The following is a 20,342-nucleotide window of genomic DNA, read 5'->3' on the forward strand; positions in this document are numbered from 1 at the left end:
TGCCAAAGTTGGATCAACCTGATGCACTGCCAGAACAGTCATTAAGACGATGTTTGGCATTATTACGTCATGATATTCATTACGTAAAGCTTTGATATAGCTTTACGAAGAGCCAAACATTGTCCCCTTAATAAGGAACCAAGAACTGTACTACAAGAATGAACAAAGAAATGAACCGATGAATTGAAGTTCAGGAAGGAACAAAGAACTGAAAAAGTTAGAGAAATACAATGGTAGACACAAAGAAGTGGAACCGAAGTGTAAACGAACAACTGAGTACAAAGCACATGAAAAGAATTTAGAATGGAAAAAACAAGCAAAAAATGAAAACGCTAGAAAAATAATGAAAAAATAAAAAGCGAGAACAAGATAAAAACAATCTATCTTAAGATTCCTAGTTCACCAAGCGTTCAGTACAATCATGTCTTACATTCATTAAGTGGCTAGTGCTGCCACCCCTGCCCTGGAAAGATGCACCACATCCTTGCATGCCTGTCATGTTTGTCATAGAAATATTCCTGGTTATCACTGAATGAAACTACTATTTCCTTGCAGTTCTTAACTAACCAACATTTTATATAAACAGCCCAAGACATTTATTTGTTTTCAACTGTATTCCATGCCAAAATGCTATATATGATCGCTATCTCTCATTTAACACTAACTTTATCAGTTGTAGTTCTATACCTAACAAGCAAGTCTTCATTCATATGTTTCTCAACATCATTACCTTTGATAAATTAGACACATGTGCAACTCTTGGGTACCTTTATCGAGGAAAAGTTTCGCCACACAGTGGCTCTATCAGTCCATATATAGGAGAAACTTGAAGAACAGGAGGAGAATGAGGTAATCAGTCCCTCAACCATGAGTCAATGTGGTCAGTCCATCAATCTTGAATAGAATACGGCATATGTGCGCAGAAGCAGCTTATAAACCGTATGGCAGGAGAGGTGCAGCAGTCGTAGGTGGTGTCACATTTGTCCAATGTGGAAGTAGGTCGTGCCCAAGAATTAGGCAGGTAAACTTAAAAGAATTGGACAAATGTGACGCCACCTACGACTGCTGCACCTCTCGTGCCTACGGTTTATAAGCTGCTTCTGCGCACATATGCCGTATTCTATTCATGATTGATGGACTGACCACATCGACTCATGGTTGAGGGACTGATTACCTCATTCTCCTCCTGTTCTTCAAGTTTCTCCTATATATGGACTGATAGAGCCACTGTGTGGCGAAACTTTTCCTCGATAAAGGTACCCAATTCTTTTAAGTTAACGAGAAGCATATGTTTGGGATAGTGAAAAAAAATATGTAACTTTTAGTTGGTTTATATCTTTTACAGGTGATGGTGCAAATTTCTCCCCATTATATGCTAATGAAATAAAAAAATATATTAAAATTTACAGGTACCGATGTGACGGGGCTTGGAAGAACAAGACTTAGAGGGGAGGATTTATGATGTTTAGAGCGTGTTGTTACACCAAGATTAATAATATATGATGTTTCATTCATTAAAAAGAGAAATGTTTAATAAAAGTTTTTAAGACATGATGAATTTTAAATCAATCAAACCTTACCATGAAAAAAGGATTGAGGTAGAATACAAATGTTATATCTCATTTAAGTTAATTTCATGGTGTCTGTCAGCCCTGTGACCTCACCAAATTTTAGCACAAGAGGACACAGTTGGTCTGGAAAGAGATGATTATCTTAAATCTACCTTGGGTGTGAACACCATTTCATGGCCTCGCTGGAGGGGATTGTACAAAAATCATGACGCAATACTTTGGGGTAAGGCATATAAGCTCAAGGAGTCTCTCAGAGCGAGGAATGTGTTTCTATTCGGAAATCGAGTAAATATTTCTACCATTGCGTGTGTTTACCAACAAGAAAATAATGTTCGATTTTAAGATAAAGTTTTCAAAACTAATTTGGAAATATCCAAAAATGGAGTCGTTCAAAGTAATTCTGGAGTACTCTAATGTATTTTGGAAGTGTTCCAATATATTTATGAATGTGCTCCAACGTAATTTGGAAATGTTCTAAATGTTATCCCAATCAATTTTGTTCATATTACCGAAATTGAGGGAACGTGGCTAAAAAATGTGATTTATATCATATCTTAGTTGGATGTGTTCGTGATATATTTATAAAAAATGAGTGTTTTCTAAAAATTTGTGACATGTTGTGAATATTACTGAGTCAAAATGCGGGTGACTTTTTTTTTTCTGATGAAATAGTTGAACTGAGAAAAAATTGTGGGGTTATGAGTATAATATTAAACTATGTGGAGTTGAGGAGATAGATTTTATTAGAAATTTAGTGTAGGGAGGAATGTGGGGATTTCTATAAAATGGATATTAGCTGGTAGTGTTGATCTTAGTTTGGGTAGTATTCAGTGGTGTTTTGGGGGTGTTCCAATGATATTTTTTTGGAGTATTCAATGGTAATTGATGGTGTTTTTGGTAGTGTTCAAAGTAAAGTGAGTTGTCTGTGTGTGTTAGGTGGTTATAGAATTTTGTGAATATCTTGGTTACAGTGATTTTAGTGGATTTGAGATGGGTGATGAGATGCATTTGTGGATGAGAAATGTGATTTTTGTGTTTGTTCTGAGGAGGTGTGTTGGGAAACGGGTGAGTGGATGTGGGTGTTGTTGTCGAACTAGAGATACCGAAAAAGTGGTTATAAGTTTGTGGGTTGTTGTTGTGACTTTTTCTGAAGAAATTAGTTAAAACGAGAAAAAATTTGTGGGTTGTGGGTGTTGGGGGTTGTGGGTGATGAGGGTTGTGGGTGTTGTGGGATGTGGGTGTTGTGGGTTGTGGGTGTTGTGGGATGTGGGTGTTGTTGTCGAACTAGAGATACCGAAAAAGTGGTTATAAGTTTGTGGGTTGTTGATGTGCCTTTTTCTGATGAAATTAATTAAAACGAGAAAAAATTGTGGGGTGTGGGTGTTGTGGGTTGTGGGTGTTGTGGGATGTGGGTGTTGTTGTCGAACTAGAGATACCGAAAAAGTGGTTATAAGTTTGTGGGTTGTTGTTGTGACTTTTTCTGATGAAATTAGTTAAAACGAGAAAAAATTGTGGGGTGTGGGTGATGTGGGTTGTGGGTGATGTGGGATGTGGGTGTTGTGGGTTGTGGGCGTTGTGGGATGTGGGTGTTGATCTTAGTTTATGGTGATTTTGGTGGTGTTTTGAGTGTATTCAGTGGTGTTTTAGTAGTATTCAGTGGTGTATTTGGGAGTACTCAAATGGTGTTTTGAGGTTATTCAAAGGTGTTTTTGAAGGTGTTCAAATGATGTGCAAGAGTACTTATGAAGGTGTTCTGGGAGTATTCAGAGGTGATTTGGGGGTGTTCGAGTGATGTTTTTGGAGTATTTAAAGGTAATTGATGGTGTTTTTTTGGTGATGTTCAAAGTAAAGTGTTTGAGTTAGTTTTTGTGATAATGTTGTGAAATCTGGAGACTGAGGGAGGAGTTTGGGGGGATGAGTTGTAATTTAATGAAATGTGTAAGTGCAGATAAATTAGAGCTGTCAAATCTTATTTGGGAGTATTCAAAATGATATTTTGGAAGTGTTTCAGTGTTGTTTGGAAATGTTCAAAGGTATTTTTGTGAGTATTCAAATGATTTATGAGAGTGTTTTGAAGGTGTTCAAAGTAAAGTGAGGTGTGTGTGCGTATTAACTTCGTAATATGTAAAATTGTGACTAGTGAATTAATGGAAAAGTACTTATAAGTGTTGTGGTGGCTTTTTCTGATGAAATAGTTAAAACGAGAGAAATGTCTAGACTTGTGTTGTATTTTGTAAAGAAATTGTGGATTGTTGTGGGTATTAACGAAAAAAAATGTGAAATTAATTGGGTTATCCTGGGTTAAGAGTGAAAATGTTTTCCCTATGTTGTATATGAAATGTGTACGGGGAAGTCGACAAGATTCAGCCTGTGTGCGGGGTCATCACGTGACGTCACTGACATAGGGGGAAGTCGACAAGATTCAGCTTGTATGTGTGAGCTCATCACGTGACGTCACTGACATAGGGGGAAGTCGACAAGATTCAGCTTGTAAGATAAGATAAGATAAGATTTCGTTCGGATTTTTAACCCCGGAGGGTTAGCCACCCAGGATAACCCAAGAAAGTCAGTGCGTCATCGAGGACTGTCTAACTTATTTCCATTGGGGTCCTTAATCTTGTCCCCCAGGATGCGACCCACACCAGTCGGCTAACACCCAGGTACCTATTTGCTGCTAGGTGAACAGGACAATAGGTGTAAGGAAACGTGTCGGAGTTTCCACCCGCCGGGAATCGAACCCGGGCCCTCCGTGTGTGAAGCGGGAGTTTTAGCCACTGACCGCCGAGTAAACACAGGTGGGGTGACGTCACACTTGTTTAGACCTGTAGTAAGAGAGAGTACCATGCCCCATAGGAGGAGTTCATTTGAATGCTTACCCTGAGAGGGGGGGAATCCAAAAACTTGATCCGAGGAGATGGAGACTTTGATTTCGAGAAAAACTTGATCCGAGGAATTGGAGTCTTTGTATTATCGAGAAAAAAAATTGGGATGAAGGGTGAAAGTGGGAGGGGGAACCTCAAAAATCTGATCTGAGGAGATGGAGATCATCAGAAAATGAAATTCAAAAAAAATCGAAAAAAAATCGGAAAAAATTGGGATGTGGGTGAAAGTGGGAGTCCATTTTGAATGCTTACCCCCAGAGGGGGGAACCCAAAAAAAAAAACTTGATCCGAGGAGATGGAGTCTTTGTATTATCGAGAAAACCTTGATCCAAGGAGTTGGAGTCTTGGTATTATTGATTTATGGGTGGGGGTCGTGGGTGGGGGGCGTGGGTGGGGATCGTGGGTGGGGCCATGGGTGGGGTTCATGGGTGAGGTGGGCATGGGTGGGGGGTCGTGGGTGGGGGGGGTCGTGGGTGGGGTCATTAAGATCATTAGCATATAGGTGTGAAAAAGGTCATTAGCACATAGGTGTGAAAGGGAGCCACTCAGAGGAAGCCACTCAGAGGAGGAGCCATACTGTGGGAGCCATACTGTGGGAGCCATACTGTGGGAGCCATACAGTGGGAGCCATACTGTGGGAGCCATACTGTGGGAGCCATACTGTGGGAGCCATACAGAAGAAAACTACACTACTCACATCTACTGCTTACTGCGATACTCCGAGATACATATGGTATCAATAATGAAGATCTTTATGGTGTCTCTTTGAACGGCAATTCGAGGCTTTTTGTCAAATTCAGACAAAATAGTACTTACGAAAATATGGTTGCCACATATCAGGATGTGATCAAAACCGTTAATCCTGGTGTCACTGTTCGCCTTCACGACGTCTCCCGTTTTTACACCTGGATCAAGGTACGAAACGTTCCTTTTGAGGCGGACGAGAGTGATTTGAGGAATGTTTTTGCACGCTATGGCACAGTTCATATGGCAACTATGGGACGGTGGCATGATGGTCCTCTAGTTGGTATGCTGGAGGGGTCTTTCTCCCTGAAAATGTCCCTCAAGCACCCTATTCTGTCGTATGTGGTTATGGAGGACTTTCGTACGCAAGTGTACGTTATGTACTCAGGACAAAGGCGTACGTGCAGGCTTTGTGGGATGTATGACCATATGGCGGCGCAATGCCCTACAAGACGTGATAAAACGACGGAAGTAAGGCGGTTTGATGTTTCAACGGAGCAGCGATCATATGCTGCTGCTACACAACAACATATATTGCCTCGTAAATCGTGGAGTGAGGAGGTAGAGGGTGAGGTTGAAGAATCGCCGATATGTCTAACCCTCCCTGGTGCAGTGGAGGACGTGGGCGTGGTATCGGCGACGACAGAGGAAGACCTCGTTCATACTCAGGTTGACGTGGAGCAATCTATTCAAGAAGTTCTGAATGTTTTATTGGATGCTTCCACATCTGAGGGGCTTCACGGTGGTTTAGAGGCTGTAAGTGTGAAGGAGAAGGTCGGGGCATCCGCCGGGCATATTGCTGAACATCAGGTTGTGGTCGTGGAAGTTCATAGAAACAACAGTTCTTAAGATGAGATGGATACTGGCCGCAGTTCTCGTAAGAGAGCGGCGGTGATATCTGACTCTCAAGATGTTTTGACACCAGGACAACGGTCGGGGAACAAAGCATGCTGCGACGTGACCCGTAGAGACACAGGCAAATCTACATGTGTTCAGCATGTCAAGGAGAACGACACAGGGAGGGGGGGAAGAAGTGGAGATATACGCAAGGAAACCAAGATTGTCAAGGTATCCAAGGGTAAACCTCCAATAAAACGTTCAAGTGTCTTACTTTAAATATAAATGGGTTACGGTCTGTTGAAAAACGTAAGTATTTGGAGGTTTTGTTAAAAAATTATGTACCCGATGTTGTATTCTTACAAGAACACAATTATAAATCTTTAGGTGAATTGCTGATTCCTGAATATATTTTGTACATGGGCTGTTCTAATAGACTGAAAGGTGGTGTAGCAGTGTTAGTTAAAGAAGCTAGCCCATTTTCTTTGTAAACATATGAGGTGGGAGAGGAGGGGAGGGTAGTTAGGGTGGATGGGGTGTGGGGTGGGGTACGGGTGGCCTTCCTGGGGGTGTACGGACCAGCGGAAGGTGACATGCGTGTAAAAAATACGTTTTTTTAGGGATGTGTTGGTGTACATTTAAGATCACTGCCAGTCGTCACGATTATTGGGGGTGATTGGAATTGCATTGATCGTCGCAAGGATGTCGAACCGAGAGGGAGAGGTTTTTTTTCAGGGTATTTAGGGGATCTTTTGCGGAGTGTTAATGTTACGGATGTGGGGGGGGGATGAGGTGGGTGGGGTCATGCATACGTTCGTTAGAAGGGAGTATGCGGTAAGACTGGATCGCATATACGTTTCTAGAGGTGTCAGCGTCAGGAGTGTACGTGTGCTAAATGTGAGCTTTTCTGATCACAGAGGTGTTATGGCGGATGTTGACTGGGTAGGATTACCGAGGCGTTACAGAGGTTTCTGGAAGTTGAATGTGGGTTTAATGCACAAAAGAGGTGTGAGGGAAGATTTTGTGAGTGCTTGGAGAGGATGGTGGGCTGAATGGCAGGAGGGAATTGCTATAGTCGAATGGTGGGATACTGTCGGTAAGGTGAAGGTGAGGAATTTTTATCAGCAGCAAGGAAAAGAAGACAAGAGAATGCAGTATGGGCTCTTGAACTATCTTGAAAATCAACTGCAAGCATGTTATACAAAGGGTGGGGGAGTGTATCCGGTGGTTGAAACTGAAAATTTAAAACGCTTAATTAGAGACATTCACAATCGTATTTTTGATGCGGCGCGGAGAGCAAGTGGAATTGATGAGGTTTTATGGGGTGACCGTCCTTCGGCGTTTGTCTTGCGAGAGCAGGGCAGACGTCGTAAGGCGACAGAATTAATGGGATTAGAGGTTCAGGAGCCATTGGGAGACTTTAGTAGGGGGCAGGTCCTTCGGTCAACGGAGGCTATGAATACCTTTGTAGACGCATGGTATGAATTGCAATACAAAAATACTGGGATTTCTAAGGGGGGCTCTGGGAGAAATGGGTGAATATGTACGTTGTAATCTAGAGTACATGGACAGGTTGGCTTTGAATGGACCTATAAGCGAAGAAGAGATTAGGTTGGCTGTGGAGGGTATGAGTGTAGGGAAGTCGCCGGGGATTGACGGAATCCCTTGTGATTTTTACAAGGACAATTGGGATTGTATTCGCGACTTTTTGGTGATATTATTTAATGCCATGAAAAATAGTGGCATTATGGGACAGCAACAAAGAACAGGGGTGGTTGTTCTAGTCCTGAAAAAGAAATCTGGGAATTATATACATAATTATAGGGCAATTTCATTAATGTGTGGCGACTATAAAATATTTGCGAAATTGTTAGGAAATAGGATAAAAAGGGTTTTGGAGAGAGTTCTGGACGAGGGACAATATGGTGTGCCAGGACGATCTATGTGTGTGGGACAAGGAATTATTCGCAGGTTCATTGAGGAAAGCGGGAGGGGTAATAAGGGTGGAATATTAGCTTTAGATTGGCACGCTGCATACGATTGCCTGGAGAGAGATGCATTATGGAAGTTTATGCAGTGGCAAGGTTTCGGAAAGGAAATTGTTAGTTGGGCACAGGTTTTGTACAAGCAGGCTACGTTTAGAGTGCAGGTAAACTGTAGGTTGGGAAAAGTTGTTAGGATGCATAGGGGATTGCGGCAGGGGTGTCCTATATCACAAATTCTTTTTGCGTTGATTCGGGACCCGTTTTTTAGAGCCGTGAGGGGGATTGTACAACAGGATGACAAGCAAGGTTGGGTGGGGGTACAATCAGGAATTATAGGTTACGTGGACGACACTACGGTTTTATTTCGTGGAGCCAAGGTTTTAGGAAAAGTGAGCGAATTGGTGGAATGTTTCGGGAAAGCAACCGGAATGACGGTTAATAAGGAAAAATCAATGCTTATGGGGGTGGGGGATTGTGCAGGTGTGGTATTAGGCCAGAGGGAAGGCTGGCCTTTAGTAAATCAAATTAAGGTGTGTGGGATTGTGCATAGGGATAACATACAGGATGCGAGGAAGGTGAATTCAAGTGAGGCTGTAGAGAGGGTTTTAGGTCGTTTAACAGGTTTGAGGGAAGGTGGCTTGTCTATACATCAGCGCGCAATTGTGGTGAATGTGATTTTGTTCAGTAAGTTGTGGCATGTGGCATGTATTTATCCGTTACATCCATATGATGAAAAGCGTATGTTAACGCGTGTATATAGATATATTTGGGGTTCAGGTTGTGATTGGTTAACGAGGGATGTGGTGTCGCTTCCGGTTGGCCGGGGTGGCCTGGGGCTAATGAATCTGCATAATAGAATGTTAGGCATGTATGTCAAGCATAGCTACTTGAGAGAGGGTAGAATGGCCGGCACGGGTTTGACCTGGATAAGACGGGACTTGGTACGTTGGTTGACCGGAACGGATGTAAAGAGATGTGAGGACATGTTGAGGATGTTAATTTATGTAAAAGATCCACGCAAGATCAAGATCGGCAAATTGGCACTGGTAGAGGGCAGGGAGGTAGTGGCTAAGGTGGAGGGAATATATCCAATGTATGCATGGAAGGACATATGGGGTCGTTTAAAAGCATTACGGTTACAAGCCAAGGTCAGGGAGATAATGTTTAAATTTTTACATAATATACTGCCGTCCGGGGAAGTTTTAGCGAATAGGCGCGTGCAGGAGGGGGGCTGTGTTGTGTGTGTGGAGATCCTGATACGGTCTTTCATGCAGTTTATTTCTGTAAGAGATTGGAACATGTAAGGTTGTGGTTTGGTAGGGTTTTAAGAATGGTGGGTGGGGGTGGGTTTAGTGGGTCTTAGCTTTAAGTTTAGATGTGGGGGGGGGGTCGAAACACCGGTACAGAATGCAATCGGATATTTAGTGACGGATTTTGTATATACGTCATGGGTATATAAACATTTATCTGTGAGGGAGAGAATCAGAGCACTGGTAGCGATATTTTATGGTACACAGCAGAGAAATAAAGACATTACGGGAAACAGATGGTTTTTCTTATTTTCAATGGGATATTGCAGATTCAAGGTCAGGGATTTATGGGAGTTAATACCTTAAAGGGTACACGAGGCTGCCTTCTTGAATATGTGTGAGTGAAGGTGGCATACGATTGGTATGGGTGTGGTTTAATGTATAAATGATGATGTTTTATTCTAACAAATATATATAACTATTGCTTAAAACTAATTTTTTTTTTAAATTGACGTGGTTAAGAGTCTCTAGAAGAAAACTCATGAACTGATGACAGGTGTTGTAAAAGCCCCTTGAGCAACTTATATATATAGTTTTTTATTTAATTTTCCCTTTAAAAAAACCAAGTGGGTGATACCTGGGTTCTGCTTTGGGGGCCCTGGGAAAATGTTTGGAAATATCCAGATATGGGGAAAAATTTTGTATTATGTGTACATAATTTTCATAATTTTTTATATGTGAAAGAATTGGGGGTGGGATGTTGCATAATGTTACTTTTTTTGGGAAAATTTAAATTATCTTTATGCCAAATGGAACCCTTTTTGGGAATGTAAAAATATTTTTTTTTTTGCAGTTTTGGTTTTAAAATTTACTACCAGTTTCATTACATATCGTTTGTTTTGGATATTTTTTATATAGCACTTGTTTATGGAAAGTCTTTTCAAATTTTATTAAAAAATCAAATACTAAGGCATATTATTGATGAAAGTTTTTTTTTGTTTATAATGTATATAAGAGGGTTTTAATTAAGGAACAAGAATTTGTATATCCTTGTGTTACCTTTGGGAAAGGACATAAGAAAGAGTACGGGCGAAAAATTTATAACCGTTCTAGCGTATATATTGACAATTGCGGTTTTTAAAAACCCTTCATCAAACATCGTCAGACACTGCAACATCATGGGAAACTTTTGGACAAAAATTTTAACGCTTGCCCAAACCCTTTGGGCGATGACCCACTTACATTAGTGGGAGGTCCCACTAAGATCCCGCCTCCTCCCCCTTCCAAACCCCCTTTACCCCTATAAACCACCTCTCTGGGGCCCCATGCCAAATTACTACAAGAGTGATGGACTGAACACACGAATCCAGGGTTTAGGGGCCATTTCCTCAAATTTTACCTCCTTACCCATTTCTTTCTTTGTATTGACTGATGAAACCACTGTGTGGCGAAACGTTTTTTAATAAAGATTCCCCCGTGTTTTAAAAGTGTCTCAATTTTCAGACCCACCCCTTTTTTTGTACAAAAAACCAGCTTCATTGACAGGCAAACTTACAAAACTTATTATTTTATTCATTATCCCAAAAATACCCTTTGGGATCTCCCCGATTTTTTGCTGGTTTTGGTTTTTAAACTGATAAGCCTCATCCGGGGTCAGTATTAAATTTTAGTTCTTTACTTTTAACCGGGCGTTTATTTAAATATTTTTATTGGGTGGTGTCCTCAGCTCAGGTTTTATATTTTGGGCAATGTCCAGATTTAATTTTTTTTGTGATAACTTGAGTCCCTTTTTGATCAGCTTTTAAACTTTTAAAAGAGTCATCATGACTGTGAGTTTTAGGGCTAGCCTGGAGGTTAAACTTTACCCATTCCATGTTTTAATTTTTTCAAAACAAGTATATAAATGGGCCCTGAAGGCTGGGATTATTTATGGAGTGTGTAGATGCCAATTTGCGTTTATTCTTAAATGGCATAGCATTATTTTCCAAAAAAAAACTAGTATACCTCTTCAACCACCTGATCTTAAAAAGAATTAAAGTCTACAGAACGAATGGGGTACACAAATGTTTGGGGTTTCCCCTTAAAAATTTACCAATTACCTTTATATAATTGGGAAAATGGATTCCCAGAAACATGGAAAAGCCTTCTTGGGTCGACTTCAAAATTTTTTGCATCGATGGGGCTGGCGAAAAAAAGGGATTTATTTCCCTTTCGTAAGATTTGGTAAAAATTGAGGGTTCCGATTCCATCAGACTGAAACCCTAAGACGCTAGAGATTCCCATTTAGATACATTTTTACTGATCTTGGGCAGACAAATTTGTTTGGGGAAATTTTTTAAAGGGGAAAAAATTTTTAAAAGAAAATTTAAAATTTTTAGGGAAAAAATTTTAAATTCCCCAGCCGGGGCTGAATACATTTAGGCAGGCGTTTGGGGGGTAAATTTGGGTGATGTTCGACAGGGCCCAGCCCAAACAAAAAAAGGGGGTAATTCTGACAGAAAGTTCTGCTGCAGCACAAGTAAACACACCGACAGGAAGTTTGGGGGGTTTCTGGCACAAGATCAATTGACAGGGGAAACTTTCCGTTGCGCCCCAAAGATCATACTAACAGGAAGTTTCCCCCGGTTTTAAGCAAAATCATACCGACAGGAAATTTTTTTGCCGCAGCACAATGATCAACTGACAGGAAGCTTGGGGCCCATGGGACAATGTTTTATACTGACAGGAAGCTTGGGGGGTGCTGAAATAAAAGCATCACGCCGAAGCGCCCGGGCAGGCAGAAAAAGATCAACTGACAAAGTTTGGGCCCTGCAGCACAAAGTATTATACCGACAGGGAAAGGGGGCCCGGGAGCACAAGATCATAGTGACAGGAAGCTTCCCCTGCAGCACAATGTATCATACTGACAGGAAGTTTGGGGGCCCGCTGCAGCACAACGTTTATACCGACAGGGGGCCGGGTCACACAAGATCATACTGAAGGAAGTTTTGGGGCCCCCTGCAGCAACGTATCATACCGACAGGAAGCCCGGGGTGCCCACACAAGTTTTATAAAGACAGGGAAACCGGGGGGCTGAAGACAATGACCCCGCCGACAGCAAACCTGGGGAGCCGCAGCACAACCCTCATACCGACAGGAAGTTTGGGCTGCTGGGAACAAATGTATCATGCCGGGCAGGAAGCTTTGGGGTGCTGTAGCACAATATATCATACTAACAGGAAATTTTTGGCCGCCGCAACACAAATGTATCATACTAACTGGGAAATTTTTGGGGGCAGGAACAAACATACTAACAGGGTTTTGGGGGTTGGGGCAGCACAAGTTTCACACCGACAGGGAAACTTTTTCAGCAAAAATGTAATTTTACTGACAGGAAAACTTTGCTGCAGCACGTATTAATTTACAAGAAGCCGGGAAGCTCCAGCACAATGTATCATACTGAAGGAAGTTGGGCCCCGGGAGCACAATGTATCATACTGGCCCGGAAGCTTGGGGCCGCTGCAGCACAACGATCATACCGACAGGGAAATTTAATGTTTCAGCACAAGATTATAATGAAGAAAACTTTTTTTGCCGCAGCACAATGTAATTTTAACCCACAGGGAAACCCGGGGCCCGTTTCAGCAAAAATGTATCATACTGACAGGGGAAATTTGGGGCCCCCCCGCACAAAATCAACCGACAGGGCCGGGCCTGCCGCAGCACAACGATCAACCGACAGGGCTTTTGGGCCCGCACCCAAGTATCATACTGACAGGAAGCTTGGGGTGCAGCACAAAATATTTATACTGAAGGAAATAGTCTGCCAAAAAAAATTAAAATTGGGGACCGACAGGAAGTTTTTGGGGGCAAAACGATTATACCGACAGGGAAATTTGGGCCCGCCGCGACCCGTAAACAACCGACAGGGTCTTCCCCTTTCACCCCAAAAGATCATACCGACAGGAAGGGTTACCGGAGCACAACGTAAACATACGTATCATACTGACAGGAAGCTTGGGCCTGCTGCAGCACAATGTATCATACTGACAGGAAGCTTGGGGCTGCTGCAGCACAATGTTTCATACTGACAGGAAGCTTGGGGCTGCTGAAGCACAATGTATCATGCTGACAGCAAGCTTGGGCAGCTGCAGCACAATGTATCATACTGACAGGAAGCTTGGGGCTGCTGAAGCACAATGTATCATGCTGACAGGAAGCTTTGGGCTGCTGTAGCACAATATATCATACTAACAGGAAGCTTTTGGCTGCTGCAACACAATGTATCATACTAACTGGAAGCTTGGGGCTGCTGCAGCACAATGTATCATACTAACAGGAAGCTTGGGGCTGGTGCAGCACAATGTTTCACACTGACAGGAATCTTGGGGCTGCTGCAGCACAATGTATTATACTGACAGCAAGCTTGGGGCTGCTGCAGCACAATGTATTATACTGACAAGAAGCTTGGGAATGCTCCAGCACAATGTATCATACTGACAGGAAGCTTGGGCCTGCTGCAGCACAATGTATCATACTGACAGGAAGCTTGGGACTGCTGCAGCACAATGTATCATACTGACAGGAAGCTTGGGGCTGCTGCAGCACAATGTATTATACTGACAGGAAGCTTTTGGCTGCTGCAGCACAATGTATTATACTGACAGGAAGCCTGGGCCTGCTGCAGCACAATGTATCATACTGACAGGAAGCTTGGGCCTGCTGCAGCACAATGTATCATACTGACAGGAAGCTTGGGCCTGCTGCAGCACAACGTATCATACTGACAGGAAGCTTGGGCCTGCTGCAGCACAATGTATCATACTGACAGGAAGCTTGGGCCTGCTGCAGCACAATGTATCATACTGACAGGAAGCTTGGGGCTGCTGCAGCACAATGTATTGTACTGACAGGAAGCTTTTGGCTGCTGCAGCACAATGTATTATACTGACAGGAAGCTTGGGCCTGCTGCAGCACAATGTATCATACTGACAGGAAGCTTGGGCCTGCTGCAGCACAATGTATCATACTGACAGGAAGCTTGGGCCTGCTGCAGCACAACGTATCATACTGACAGGAAGCTTGGGCCTGCTGCAGCACAATGTATCATACTGACAGGAAGCTTGGGCCTGCTGCAGCACAACGTATCATACTGACAGGAAGCTTGGGCCTGCTGCAGCACAACGTATCATACTGACAGGAAGCTTGGGCCTGCTGCAGCACAACGTATCATACTGACAGGAAGCTTGGGGCTGCTGCAGCACAATGTATCATTGTTACGCCTCTGTTGTTGCACTTTCTTGAATATTACAATGCGGTCGTTTTCTTTAATAGCTAAATTGGAAATGAACGTCCTTGTATTATTTTTTTTTTATATTTTATTTAAAACCAATACAGTTTAACATAAAAATAAAGAAACAGTATGGAACCTAATCAAATTAACTGACAAACGGATTGTACCTACATGCTCGCAAGATATTACAACAAAAACTTACATCAAGAACATAACTAAACACAAAATTACATGTCACGGGGTCATGAATTGACATATATACAAAACCTTGCATATATATAAATTGTACATATAAATGACATCTGACAAAGGTTCAATACACTTGAACATAAAATATACAAAGAAGTTATATCAGTTAAATCCCATCCTTCACATTAATCAAAAAACCAAAACCTAACATCATAATCTGACTAGATAATCTACATACTTATCCCTAACAATACAGCTGAACATATCCCAACATACAAATAAACAGAAAAAGAATACAGCTTAGAACACAATAACAAGCTCTATACTGTTACAATACACCCATATACAAATTTCAGACAAATGGACTACGTCACTAAACTGTCTAGATATGTCTGTATACCATACAGACTAAAACTTAACATCAAGAACTTGCATGAACACCAAACCGGTATCAGGGTACAGACCATAATTATAAACTTTAAAAAGTATCAATCATGCATATATAAAGTATTACATAACGTCTGACCCATGACAAAGGCTCAATACAATAGAAAGAGATATATATTTATATATATACACATACACACCCACACACCCACACCCACATCCACACACACACCCACACGTACACACAAAAATTTTCACAAAATCACATTAATCAGATGCACTGTATGCACAACGCAAAACAGTATATAAGTATATATCATCGTGCAACAACCCAGCACGTAACATAAATACAAACTAAAACACACTTCATGTCGCAAATAACTTATTTCTCAAGAATCATGTTATACAAGACTGATACACATCATAATTATACATAAAAAATCTACTATATTATACCTACATTCTGAAAAGTGTTATATCTACCATAACGAGACCTTGAGCTCTACGACCTTGTATTATTAAGGCTTATTATTATTTATGTTATGTGGCCACGATAGGTTAAGTTAAAGGTATAGTCAAGTACCAATCGGTCTGTGTACCGGTGTAATGTTTATGTGCGGTGTTCGATGATCATACTCACCCCCTCCCCGCCCCTTTGTTCAAATCCTCTACTAAGTGTTGGTTATTCACGTCACGTGACCCACCTGACCTGTATGCTCAAGGTTGAGGGTGAGGCAGTGAGAAGCTACCAGCCAACGAATCGACACAGCTGCTCCTCTCTGGTAAACTGACAGTGGTCGGTCATCTTGCCTTGGCTTATTCTGTTGTTAAAATAATCTGACTGATCCCAAATTGGAAATTAGATATTATACTCTGACGTAATCTCTGTACATATGTTATATCCATGGTCTCTTAATAACCATGTATTTGATGGCTTATATATTATTCTGAAAATATAGAACAAACGTAAGTGTTCTTAGCCCATATACGATATATTGGTATATTATTAAGTTGTATGATATACATACATACTCCATTAAAATAAGATTTATTAAAGAGTATTATTTACACCCCAAACTCTCTGACAATAATTGTTATGCCCTAACCAGAAGTGAGCTATCTGGCTTGAAATAAAACTTGGAGCGTAACAATCATACTGACAGAAAGTTTGAGACTTCTGCAGCACAATGTATCATACTGACAGGAAGCTTAGGGGTGCTGCAGCACAATGTATCATACTGACAAGCTTGGGGCTGCAGCAGCATAATGTATCATACTGACAGGAGTCTTAGGGCGGCTGCAGCACAGTATGTCATACTGACAGCAAGTTTGAGGCTGCTGCAGCACAATGTATTATACTGAGAGCAAGCTTGAGGCTGCTACAGCACAATGTATCATAGTGACAAGAAGCTTGGGGCTGCTTCAGCACAATGTATCATTCTGAGAGCAAGTTTGAGGCTGCTACAGCACAATGTATCATAGTTACAGCAAGCTTGGTGCTGCTGCAGCACAATGTATCATACTGACAGGAATCTTGGGGCTGCTGCAGCACAATGCATTATACTGACAGCAAGCTTGGTGCTGCTGCAGCACAATGTATCATACTGACAGGAATCTTGGGTCTGCTGCAGCAATATGCATTATACTGACAGCAAGCTTGGTGCTGCTGCAGCACAATGTATCATACTGACAGGAATCTTGGGACTGCTGCAGTAAAATGTATCATACTGACAGGAGACTTGGGGCTCCTGCAGCACAATGTATTATACTGGCAGCAAGCTTGGGGCTGCTGTAGCACAATGTATTATACTGACAGGAAGCTTGGGGCTGCTGCAGCACAATGTATCATACTGACAGGAAGCTTGGGGCTACTGCAGCACAATATATCATAGTGATAGCAAGCTTGAGCCTGCTGCAGCATAATGTATGATACTGACTGGAAGCTTGGGGTTGCTGCAGTAAAATGTATCATACTGACAGGAGGCTTGGGGCTGCTGCAGCACAATGTATTATACTGACAGCAAGCTTGGGGCTCCTGCAGCACAATGTTTCATACTGACAGTAAGCTTGGGGCTGCTGCAGCACAATGTATTATACTGACAACAAGCTTGGGGCTGCTGCAGCACAATGTTTCATACTGACAGTAAGCTTGGGGCTGCTGCAGCACAATGTATCATACTGACAGGAAGCTTGGGGCTGCTGCAGCACAATGTTTCATACTGACAGTAAGCTTGGGGCTGCTGCAGCACAATGTATCATACTGACAGGAAGCTTGGGGCTGCTGCAGCACAATGTTTCATACTGACAGTAAGCTTGGGGCTGCTGCAGCACAATGTATTATACTGACTGGAAGCTTGGGGCTGCTGCAGCACAATGTTTCATACTGACAGTAAGCTTGGGGCTGCTGCAGCACAATGTATTATACTGACTGGAAGCTTGGGGCTGCTGCAGCACAATGTATCATACTGACAGGAAGCTTGGGGCTGCTGCAGCACAATATATCATAGTGATAGCAAGCTTGAGGCTGCTGCAGCATAATGTATGATACTGACTGGAAGCTTGGGGCTGCTGCAGCACAATGTTTCATACTGACAGTAAGCTTGGGGCTGCTGCAGCACAATGTATTATACTGACAGGAAGCTTTTGGCTGCTGCAGCACAATGTATTATACTGACAACAAGCTTGGGGCTGCTGCAGCACAATGTTTCATACTGACAGTAAGCTTGGGGCTGCTGCAGCACAATGTATCATACTGACAGGAAGCTTGGGGCTGCTGCAGTAAAATGTATCATACTGACAGGAGGCTTGGGGCTGCTGCAGCACAATGTATTATACTGACAGCAAGCTTGGGGCTCCTGCAGCACAATGTATTATACTGACAGGAAGCTTGGGCCTGCTGCAGCACAATTTATCATAGTGACAGGAACCTTGGGGCTGCTGCAGCACAATGTATCATACTGACAGCAAGCTTGAGGCTTCTGCAGCACAATGTATCATACTGACGGCAAGCTTTGGGCTGCTGCAGCACATTGTATCATACAGACTGGAAGCTTGGGGCTGCTGCAGCACAATATATCATAGTGATAGCAAGCTTGAGGTTGCTGCAGCATAATGTATGATACTGACTGGAAGCTTAGGGCTGCTGCAGCACAATGTTTCATACTGTGAAAGCTTGGGGCTGCTGCAGCGCAATGTTTCATACTGACAGTAAGCTTTTGGCTGCTGCAGCACAATGTATCATACTGACAGGAAGCTTGGGGCTGCTGCAGCACAATGTATCATACTGATAGGAGGCTTGGGGCTGCTGCAGCACAATGTATTATACTGACAGCAAGGTTGGAGCTCCTGCAGCACAATGTATTATACTGACAACAAGCTTGGGGCTGCTGCAGCACAATTTATCATACTGACAGGAAGCTTGGGGCTGCTGCAGCACAATTCATCATACTGACATCAAGTTTGAGGCTGCTGCAGCACAATGTATCATACCCAGAGCAAGCTTGAGGCTGCTGCAGCACAATGTATCATACTGACAGCAAGCTTGAGGCTGCTGCAGCACAATGTATCATACTGACGGCAAGCTTTGGGCTGCTGCAGCACATTGTATCATACAGACAGGAAACTTGGGGCTGCTGCAGTACAATGTATCATACTGACAATAAGCTTGAGGCTGCTGCAGCACAATGTATCATACTAACAGCAACCATGGGACTGCTGCAGCACAATGTATCATACTGACAGCAAACTTGGGGCTGCTGCAGCACAATGTATCATACTGACAGCAAACTTGGGATTACTGCAGCACCAACCTAGCATGACAGTATCTAAAATTTTCCAACACTAACTCGGCATGACATTATCTACAATTTGCCGACGCTAACTTGCATGACGTTGTCTGGTTAACAAAAAAAATCGTATATAATATATCCAAGGAAGCGCATGCTGGAGGCTGATCTTTTTTTGTAATCGTCATTCTCTTTTTTTTTATTTCTGGTTATGTTTTTTTTATTGCATGACGGTGACTGTCAGTAATGTAGCCAGTTTCTGTTTTTCTCTTCTCGAGCAAGATTTTCTTTCCCTTTTTTTGTTTAGCATGACTTTTAGGTTTGAGGAGAGTCCACAGCACCAACCACTCCAGGATGTACTCCGGGGATGTACTCTGGAACTGTACGCTCTAGTCTGTTGCCGAATTCTGAAGTTTGAGGCTGTTCTCTGGACACTGGGGATTGTTCTTTGCGCTCTGAGCTCTGAACACTATACCTGTACTCTGTAGCTGCACTCTGGGGCTGTATGCTTTACTCTAAGACTGTACCCTGTACTCTGAGGCTCCACTCTACTTCGACACTCTATGACTGTGATCTCTACTCTGAGGTTGCCTCATTACCCTGTGTTTATACCCTGTACTCTAGCTTTGTACTCAATACTCGGTAACTTTGTATTACTAGGTAACATGCTGCGCTTACTCCCGCCCTCACGAAATTGATAAAATCGACAATTTCAGATTTTATTAATAAAATAAATTTAATCACGGAATGTTCCCACTGGAAAATTGGGCGTTCATTGGAACCTATTTCAAACCTATTAACAAACCCTTAATAGTAATTTTATTTATCGAAAATCTAATACTTTGTAGTTCACGAATAACCCAAACTCGTGGGAAGAATCTGTAGACGGTGTCTCGGTCCATCCTGGACCGAAATAATGGTCTAGGATGGACCGTAAGGTAGTCAAGAAGTCCTTCTCCCGAGTGTGTTATCGAGGTGAATTGTTCCAACCACGGTATTGTATATTTTTTTTTATTCCAAACGTTGGTTGGTGGGGAATTGTTCCAACCACGGTATCGAGGATTTGTATATTCGAGATGTTAGTTGGTTGGGAATTGTTGCATCCAGGGGTATTGTGGTTTTGTTGCAACTGTGGGTTGGACGAGAATATCTCCAGCCTCAAGGTTATTATTTCTGCTAATCGATTTTGTTAAAAATATTTTAAATAAGAGACAATTTTGAATGTTGAAATTTTAATAAATTTAATTAAAAAGTTAATAAAAATGAATAAATATTTATGTTTATAAATGTTAATAAATATTTTGAAATGATAATGTTAAGAATTGTTAAGAATTGTTAATACAGATTTATAATTGTTGATGAATGTTCAAAAATGTTGATAAATGCAAATAAATGTTGATAAATATTGATAAATGCAGAAGTTGGAAGCTTAATGAGAGG

Source organism: Cherax quadricarinatus, chromosome 57 (genome assembly GCF_038502225.1).
Source record: "Cherax quadricarinatus isolate ZL_2023a chromosome 57, ASM3850222v1, whole genome shotgun sequence".
Taxonomy (NCBI): domain Eukaryota; kingdom Metazoa; phylum Arthropoda; class Malacostraca; order Decapoda; family Parastacidae; genus Cherax; species Cherax quadricarinatus.